Source organism: Schistocerca piceifrons, chromosome 3 (assembly GCF_021461385.2).
Source record: "Schistocerca piceifrons isolate TAMUIC-IGC-003096 chromosome 3, iqSchPice1.1, whole genome shotgun sequence".
Lineage (NCBI taxonomy): Eukaryota > Metazoa > Arthropoda > Insecta > Orthoptera > Acrididae > Schistocerca > Schistocerca piceifrons.
Window position 1 is genome coordinate 564,898,907 of NC_060140.1, and position 9,226 is coordinate 564,908,132.

At 40.8% G+C, this 9,226-nt stretch overlaps 1 pseudogene; it reads left to right on the plus strand.

Moving 5' to 3' along the window:
- Window positions 1-214: 214 nt before the first annotated feature.
- LOC124790378 lies at window positions 215-332 on the plus strand (annotated as a pseudogene).
- Window positions 333-9,226: the final 8,894 nt, after the last annotated feature.

The window sequence follows — 9,226 nt, forward strand, 5'->3', positions numbered from 1 at the left end:
TGTACTTTTTCATGTTTCATTTACATCGTTTCTTGTAACTTTTGACACACATTAAGTCAAATTAGTTATACGAAGCTTTGATAAACGGGTTTCAATCCGTTAGTCTTATTATTAAATTCAGTTTGCTTTTGTAATCATATATTGGACTTTACATTTCCTTTGCTACTTTATTATACTAAAATTTTCTCCTGGTTTTCCCTATGAAAGATGCAAGGGCAACAGCCTTGCCGCAGTGGATACACCGGTTCTCGTCAGATCACCGAAGCTGAGCGCTGTCGGGTGTGGCCGGCACTTGGATGGGTGACCATCTGGGCCGCCATGCGCTGTTGCCGTTTTTTGGGGTGCAGTCAGCCTCGTGATGCCATCTGAGGAGCTAGTCGACCGAACAGTAGCGACTCGGGTCACAGAAAACCATCGTAACGACCGGGAGATGGGTGTGCTGACCACACGCAACTCCTATCCACATCCTTAGTGAGGATGACGTGGCGGTCGGATGGTCACGATGGGCCACTTGTCACCTGAAGACGGAGTGCTTTTATGAATGTTGCATATCCCAAACATACCGAATTAGAAGTTCTATTACTTTTTATGGTTTTACTAAAAACATTCAAAAGTAGTGTTCTTGTCTGTATATTCCAAGAGACTTCGATTACGCGTATTCATGCCGTCTGCGCTGGAAGTAAACGACAGCCTCTGGTTTCTGCCTGCCATGTAAAGAATATGGTCATTTTGTTGTATGTTGTGCTCTGACACGTTAGGACCTATATGACTCATTGATAATGGTAAGTTATTGCTGTGTTCCCACCTATATGGATTACTGTAACTCTTTTAAACGTATCTGTTATACAAATATTTTGTACCTATTCTTGATCCTGCCTGTTTTGTATTTTAGCGTTGTCGATGACTATGTTATATTCGAAATCTAGATCTGCAATAAATTACGGATTTTGCGACCTGTCTTTCGTACAGTTTGAATATTCGACGGTCGCTGTGCACACAGGCGTTCAGTGTAAGTCATGTTTTTTTATGTTGTTACTCTAACCCTACATGAAACCGTTAAGCTGAATCTATTGGCACTGCTATCCGTTTTATTCATCGAATACAGAACAGCAGGTTGCGCAAAAAACCCCGCCGAGAACATCAGTACAAGGAAAGCAAATCAAACTTGCTGGTCTCTACATATTTAAATTACCGTCTTCACAGAGGCAATCGAATTACCAAATTGGGTTTAAAAGTTGTCATAAGCTGCACAGATGACACTGTAATTCATTTTATAAACTCCGAAGGATAGTAGTGCGACGCCAATTTGAATACGATCCGACTTCGCTGCAGTCAAAGGACGGAAACATGATTGAATTTCTATGAATATTCTACGTATGTGAGGCGACTAGGTAAACGCATACGGCTTATAATGCTTCGCACAGGTCAGTTTTGACATAAATCGATGGAAGGCATACGTCTTTACGGACGAGTGGTCCATTTAGTTACAATTGTGACCTCAGAAGGGGTTTTTAAGTGGCGAGAAGCCGATACCATCTGTCACTCATTGTTAGCGTCTATCTGCACGCCTCTTCTGAACATTTAGGGGCGAACAGTACTTTTGTAAGAACTACTGTATACACTTCCAGTGCAGTTTGATCACTAGTGATGGAATTCCGAACGCTCGACTTAATCACAAAAGTGCATCGGCATCTATTTTATTACAACAAAGATTATCTGTGTAAGTATATTACATAGACCTGGAGTTCTGTGGAAAAATCTACGACGTCTAGGAATAGGCAAACCCAAATCTGCAGCTTTAATTCTAGTTCCTACTGAGGACCCAAATGATTATTTAACCAGACTGGTATATTTACTTCACGAACGCGCAAGGGCACGAACGATCGATTTTCTTATTGTATCACCGACTGGTAGAAACGAATTTTTTTTTCTCCAGCCGTTGCGGAAGTCAAATGCGAGAATTCGTTAAATAGCTGCAGTGCTCAATTATATAGACGTGCAAATGATAAATCTACTCGTCCATAATTATTGCCCAAAAATACGGACGTTTTTAACAGTCCTCTGACGTCCAGCAACTTTGCAACAGCCTTTAAGCAGGGACTATTAAAACTATTAATCAAGGAAGAATCTGCCGAACAGCACTCCGACTAGAGGTCTATTTGCTTTCTATCAGAATTACCAAAGGTTTTAGAACACATGTTTCACGAACAGCTTACTAATTAATGAACATAAAATAACCTTTCAGATGACTACAAATACGAAAATGGTTCAAATGGCTCTGAGCGCTATGGGACTTAACATCTGAGGTCATCAGTCGCCTAGAACTAAGAACTACTTCAACCTAACTAATCTAAGGATATCACACACATCCATGACCGAGGCAGGATTCGAACTTGCGACCGTAGCGGTCGCGCTGTTCCAGACTAAAGCGCCTAGAACCGCTCGGCCACAACTGCCGGCAGCTTGCCCTTAAGTCTCGCTAGCTTGCTTATAATTTTATCTACTAACAACATTCTTCTTCTTTTTGGCTTCGGCAGCTTCCTTATGTTTTCTTCACGATGTTTATTAATGAAGCAAATTCTCAAGAAAAATTTTAAGATGCGATGTTATAAAGAAAGCAGGAAGATATGGGCTCAACATTCCGTCGACAATGACGTCATCACATACGTTGTGGGAGATCAGTCTGTGTTAAGCACATAGACAATGTCATTTTCAAAGCATAGATTCCATAGTGTGCTTCAAGCTATTTAGCTATAACTTGAACACACGGTATTAATGTTCCACAATAATATTTATTTTATAGTATGTTATGAGCCGACTTTTGACTTCCTGGACATCGTCAGAAAACTTAATACTAAACACATAGTTCATTGCTGTACCAAGACTGTTTTTCAAATATATGTGGCACTTCAGGACTATGTCGATACAAAAACGCTATTATAATGTAAGACGCTAAGCTGTTCTGAGGCAATAACTCGCCTTTACTAAAGTAGCGGCAGCCAATTTCTATTTCTCTCGCCATTAGATAATATGCTAGTTATAACTGTTTCGCACCTATAGCCCATAGACTACATTCTTCCCTCTGCCCTACCACACCCCCCTCCCACTTCTTTAGGCCTGTTCATCAAATTCACGAATTTCTCGATATAACTAATACTCACTAGTACAACATATTTGGTTTATACATTCGTAGTTTTTTAATACTTGACCACACTGTGATATCAGATTTATTTGTTCAGAGGCTCTTTGGGTATTAAATTATACTTGTGTTTTGGTATGGATATACTCGTAAAATACCACATACCTTTGAAAAACAATCTTTGTACAGCTATGAACTCTCGCTTAAGTTGTGTCGACTATCTGCTTAGTAACTTGAAGCAGTCTAGCGTAGACACGGAAAATGGTAGTTACAGTGCTTTATTTCGAAAGCGGTGACCACAAGGAAAAATGCAAACCTGAACCAGTTTGCCACACGACAGAAACATATTTAACTCACAAGTAGTGAATTAGACGCTTATCTGACACTCACCGAAGATGCTCTGTAACTAAGACCAAATGCGTCTCAGTACACAAGTTAAATAAAAATACTTAATCTACAGCATACAAAAGGTATTTTCCTCTTGAAACAACGCAGTTTATACACAGCTGCTGTGGAAATGGCCACCAAAAGCATATTGTTATCTGTTCAGTATTAAGTTATCTGACGATGGCCTAGGAAGCTAAAAGCCGACTGATAAGGAATTATTAAATAGCTATTACTGTGAAACATTAACACTGTGTATTCAAGTTTTCAAGGTATCTATGTTCCCCCAAGAACCGACGGTATATTCCATAAATATTTAGTTAAACCATGGTAAAGCCAGAAAAACAGCACAGTGTTTAAGACAGCACAGCGTTTTCCCACTGTGCCACCTCGTCTGGTAGAACTGGTATCAAAAGAGTTAGCACACATTCTGTTGGGTGTACACATGGAGACAGCTGTGTTGGGGAGCGCAACGTTCTTCAAGGCTAATAGAGTAGCTCGACGTTTGATGTGAACAGATAGACGCTTTACTGTGCATTGGATCGAAGCCAGATTTTGGGTATCCTACGCTTGCGACTCTTCAGCACTGGATCTTTTACGAGTCTACGTAGTAAGGTCACTACTTCGCCGCCGGTAAAGTACCATGATCGGCAAGCTTTTACTGATAGTGTGTAGTCATCTTCCTCTCTATTCAATTATGTAAATGACTAGAATCGATTGAACATAACCTGATTATGAAATTAAAGCAGCAATCGTTTCCAAAATAATATCTCATCGGTGGGGGGAGTCAAAAATAACTCCATCTTCTGCCCACGTATATTGTGGATGATCGTTATACAATAATGAAAATTAGTCATAACAAAGACAATGGAAACTACAGGGGAAGTTTGAGTAATCCACAGGAAAACAATTTAATCGTGCAGCAGAGCTAGACAAATACTGATCATTAACCATTGGGTTATCAAAACAGCAATTATTATGTAACGCAACTGCCGAAGCGTGTGCTTACAAAATAGTTCGCAAACAAAACCAGCACAGAACCATTAACGATATAACAGGCGGACATGTTAGCTGTGAATTTAGATTACTACAGGGAAGTAAATGTAATCATTTAAAAGAAAATGCAAGTAACCGCCACGGCAATACCTAAGTGGTGATCTTTCTCTATAGCTGTCAATATTTACATCACTCTAACGTTAAATGCAGAGGTAAACAAAACCTATCAGAATTCAAACGCAGTTGCAATGCTGAAATACGAACCACTACGCAATTAACGAAAGATACTGTCACAAAATCAATCTTTCCGTGAAAATGGAAAGTATATGTAATTTTAGTTTGTCAGTGTCATTGCAATTAAATTATTTCACTGTTACTTTAACAACATTTTTATTCTATTGAGCGAACTGACTGACGAATATTGACGTTATTAGTTTATTACTCAACGATTTATATCATTTCACAACCGAACAAATTGGTAGAAATTTTTAAATGTATTCTTTTTTTGACAGTTCAACGACACTAGGCTCATTTATAAAGCGAAAATTCAGGATCCTGTTTCAGGTACGGTTAACGACGAGGTCGGGGTTTTAATTTCTACATAACTATGGCTATTTTTCAGTTCCTAATGAAATGCACTGGCTGTGCCTTACGAAAGCTCTAAACTAGTCTGATGCAAACAGGCTCACAAGTTTTCGATGCCGCTGAGGCGACGGTGTCAGCGTTGCGATAGTGCTTCAAATGGCTCTGAGCACTATGGGACATAACATCAGAGGTAACCAGTCCCCTAAAACTTAGAACTACTTAAACCTAACTAACCTAAGGACATCACACACATCCATGCCCGAGGCACGATCGAACATGCGACCGCAGCGGTCGCGCGGTTGCGGGTTGAAGCGCCTAGAACCTCTCGGCCACACCGGCCGGCGATAGTGCTTCAGCTGGCACAGTTATTACAGTAATACTCTGGTTACCTGCAGACTATTTCATGGGAGGTTCTCATTATTTATAGCTTAATTCATGTGCCCACATACGTCGCTTCCACTACATCTCCTAAGATATGACTTTACCTCACACTGACCAAATTCTCTCTTCCACGATATACACACATACAGTCTGTAACGTGGCTGGTACTGGAAAGCTGAGCTCTCGCACTCTCAAGTGACAAAGCAATATCCTGAGACGTTGCTATCATCACAGTTTACTCACTGAAGGTTGTCAAAACCGTTTTACGAAATTCGTATTGAATACGTAAAACGTACATTGTTTTATCACAGGTAAAATTTCCAAGTTACATTAGAATCAAAATTTTTGATTGTGCAACGTTAGATCGTATTAAAGGTAAATACTGTAAAGTGAGTCACACTATGTTATAATGTTAGAAATCATCGGAATTTCATACAGTAGAAAGGGAAACTACAACGCTAATCACACAGAAAATAGATGATAGACTACAAGAAATGGTTAGTAGCCATGCCATCTAGAACCACGTCCTCGCAGTTGAACACTGAAGCCACCATCCATACAAACAGATATGTATAAAAAATGTCCAATTTTTCTGACTGGTCTCTACGCCTCAGTACACTCGCTCCGCGTCGGTTCCATAGGGTGGGAAGTCACCTTTAAAAATCACGTGGCCTTATTAACCTCCGAGCTTCCATACTGTTCCCAGCATCATTCTGGTAAACCCGGTTTTTAGACATGGTAGAAGCTTATAAATGCTACAATGTACCGAACAGCGCAGCATCATCAAAGTCTGTGTGAGACTCGGAGAATTGGATGTGGAGCCATTGACGAAAGGCGCCCGTCCACTACGAGGCGGTCCAATTCGTACACTTTGTGATACACTGAGATCAGCGCTTAACTGTTCGGATGATCGCAGATCATTAAAAAATGGATAAAATGCAAATTGTCAGAAATTATCGACATTCGGATATCATGTCGTGGCACTGCAGCAAATGACACCTACTTCATAGTCAACGACCACGTGGACTCCAGTTGTATCGCACCGCTTCAACAAGCCCCTACAATCCCGATGTGGCTGCAACATTTCCACTTTTTTTCTGGATGAAGACAGATCTCAAAAGACGTCACCCTGGGACCGTAGCACAGGTGAAAGCTGCTTCGACACGCTTGTTGAAGGAGTTACACGGAAGGAGTCTTTCAAACGTGAAGAACTAGTGGGCGGAAGTGTGTCGTTGCCCAATTGTAATATAATGAAGACTTTTTCTTTTATCAATATCATTAATAATTTTCTTTCCAAAATTTGGGAGCATTTTTCTTCATAATCGTGTATAATTATGACTCCTTTTAACTATGACACAGAGCATTGATATGAACAGAGATTTCGCCACTTGACGCTCTCATAATTGTGAATACTTCCTGAAATTATACGTCTCAATACGTGTTGGTGCGTGCAAATGGCTGGTTACGGCTGCATCTAAAACCACATGAGGGTATGCAACACACTTGCCACTAAGATATCTTTCAGGTACGCGGTAGAGATAATCATGTGTGGCGGACAATACGACGTATAAAAATAAACTATTTCTATTTAATATGCTGAGAACACAGTGTCATCCCATTAACTGTACGACAATAAGTCAAGTATTACAAAAATAATTGCACACTGGACAATAGTACATAAAACGAGCCAATCTTCATCCTAACTACGCAGAAATAGTGCATGACGCCACTGATTGTGACACACATATACACTGAAACATGCACTTGTTAAAAAGAAGAAGAAAGGTAAAAACACGGTATTGCAGAAGGCGATATGTGGAAGAAGGTACGTACATTTACCGATCTACACATATAGTCTTTCATTAGCTCTAACTGCTACTTTTTGTTGTATTAATGTCGTCGCATTGAATCTGCCGAGATGCACGCACACACACACACACACACACACACACACACACACACACACACACACACACAATCACTCACATACATACAGATCTTTACGTACCTGAGCGATAAATACAATGCGATTCCAATAGCTCACGGTATGTGAAATCAACACAGACACACAGGTCTTTACGTACCTAAGCGATAATTCAACACTAAATACAATGCGATTCCCACAGCTCACGTTATGTCAAATCAAAGGTCTACAATAATGGCAGAGAAAAATTCACAACAGCATTGGTAGGATATTAGCATTTTTCGTTCGGATACCAACGTGATATACTCCAAACGAATATGATCAATATTCTTAGATACAGCTAAGAATAGGCTGTTGACATGGATCTCCAAAACGTAAAACAAAGAAATGTAAATATTTATTCTCACTAGTAGTTACTTCTTCGCCATTATTTTTAACGAGAGCGAAGTAAATAATTCCAGCACAAGGGACCAAATGGAAATATGCCACAAAATTAATGATTCAGAGCCTATACTTGTACGTTTGGCATGGTGTCACCTATTTCCATTGTATATGTCTCTTACAATATATTACACAATGTTGTCCACTTCTCAGGTAAAGAGGATTTTCTTTGTCACAATCTTCCTGTTCCACATTCAGACACAATCGAATATGAGTTATTGTTTGGGGTAATGACGATTTCCATTCTATATCTTCAGACAACCTTAATGTGAAACAGGGTGCCTCAAAAATATGGTGAGAGTGATTAGGCCAGTGTGTGTTCTAATAAAATAATATGTTGGCGTGACTTCATGGTAAGCAGATTTAAAAGTTGAATATTGCACCTTTGCTGGTGGAGATCAGCAGTTTTATTCTGAAATAGAAGAGAAACAATGATGTTAAAAAAATAAATAAAAGATGATTTGAGTATTTTCTCTCTGGTGTCGCTTCAGACCTACTACGCCTGAAGGCGGTCTAGTCCTGTGCCAGAAAAAGACAATCGCCATACATCACAGCAACCCTGCTTACGTTACAGCCTCGAAAACCCGCTCAGCTACGATTTCACAGATTCGTCTGACATACCCCATTTTCTATGAAATACGAGTATCTTCTTGCTCTCACACGAGACCGCTGAGATCGCTATAAGGAAAATGGTAAATGATACATTTCACCGCAGTTCGCTGTAGCGCTACCAATCGGAGGATATGTTTCCACGTTCCAATTTGTTGTGCTTTCCTCCTTCATTGTCGGTTTTACAAGAATGGAGACATGCTGATTCTAGCACATATATCAGTGCAGGGCTCTGTGAGAATGACGCGTAAGTATGCAGAAGAAGATGTGTAATAATCTCTCGTTGCAAATATATACAGCTGCATGCAATAAGAAGTGCCCACAAATATGTTTCTACAGATCATCCGTCCTATCCTCTGTTATGCCAGCATCGCATGGATCTCCGCCCCCACCCGCTTTTACAAGGCCCTCCAAATCCTTGAACGCCATGCGCTCCGCCTTGCCTTCCGTATCCACCTTCCTTCCCCCACACGGCTCCTGTATGAACTGATCCCCTTCCCCCACCTCCTCCTGTTCCTCCATTATCTCTGCATCCTTTACATTGTTCGCAGGCTTGATCCCCCCCACCCTCTGGTTTCCTCCTTCCTCTCCACCCCCCGCCTGTTGCCACGCCTCTATCGCTGTATCCCTCCCTCTCTCCACCTCCACACCCTCCATCTCCTTCATCAGGGCAGTTTCCAACGCCTCCCCCTCCCAGATGACGAACTTCGCCGTGACATCTACCCTTCCTTCCAACTATAACCTGGCCTTGTTCACCCCCCCCCTCC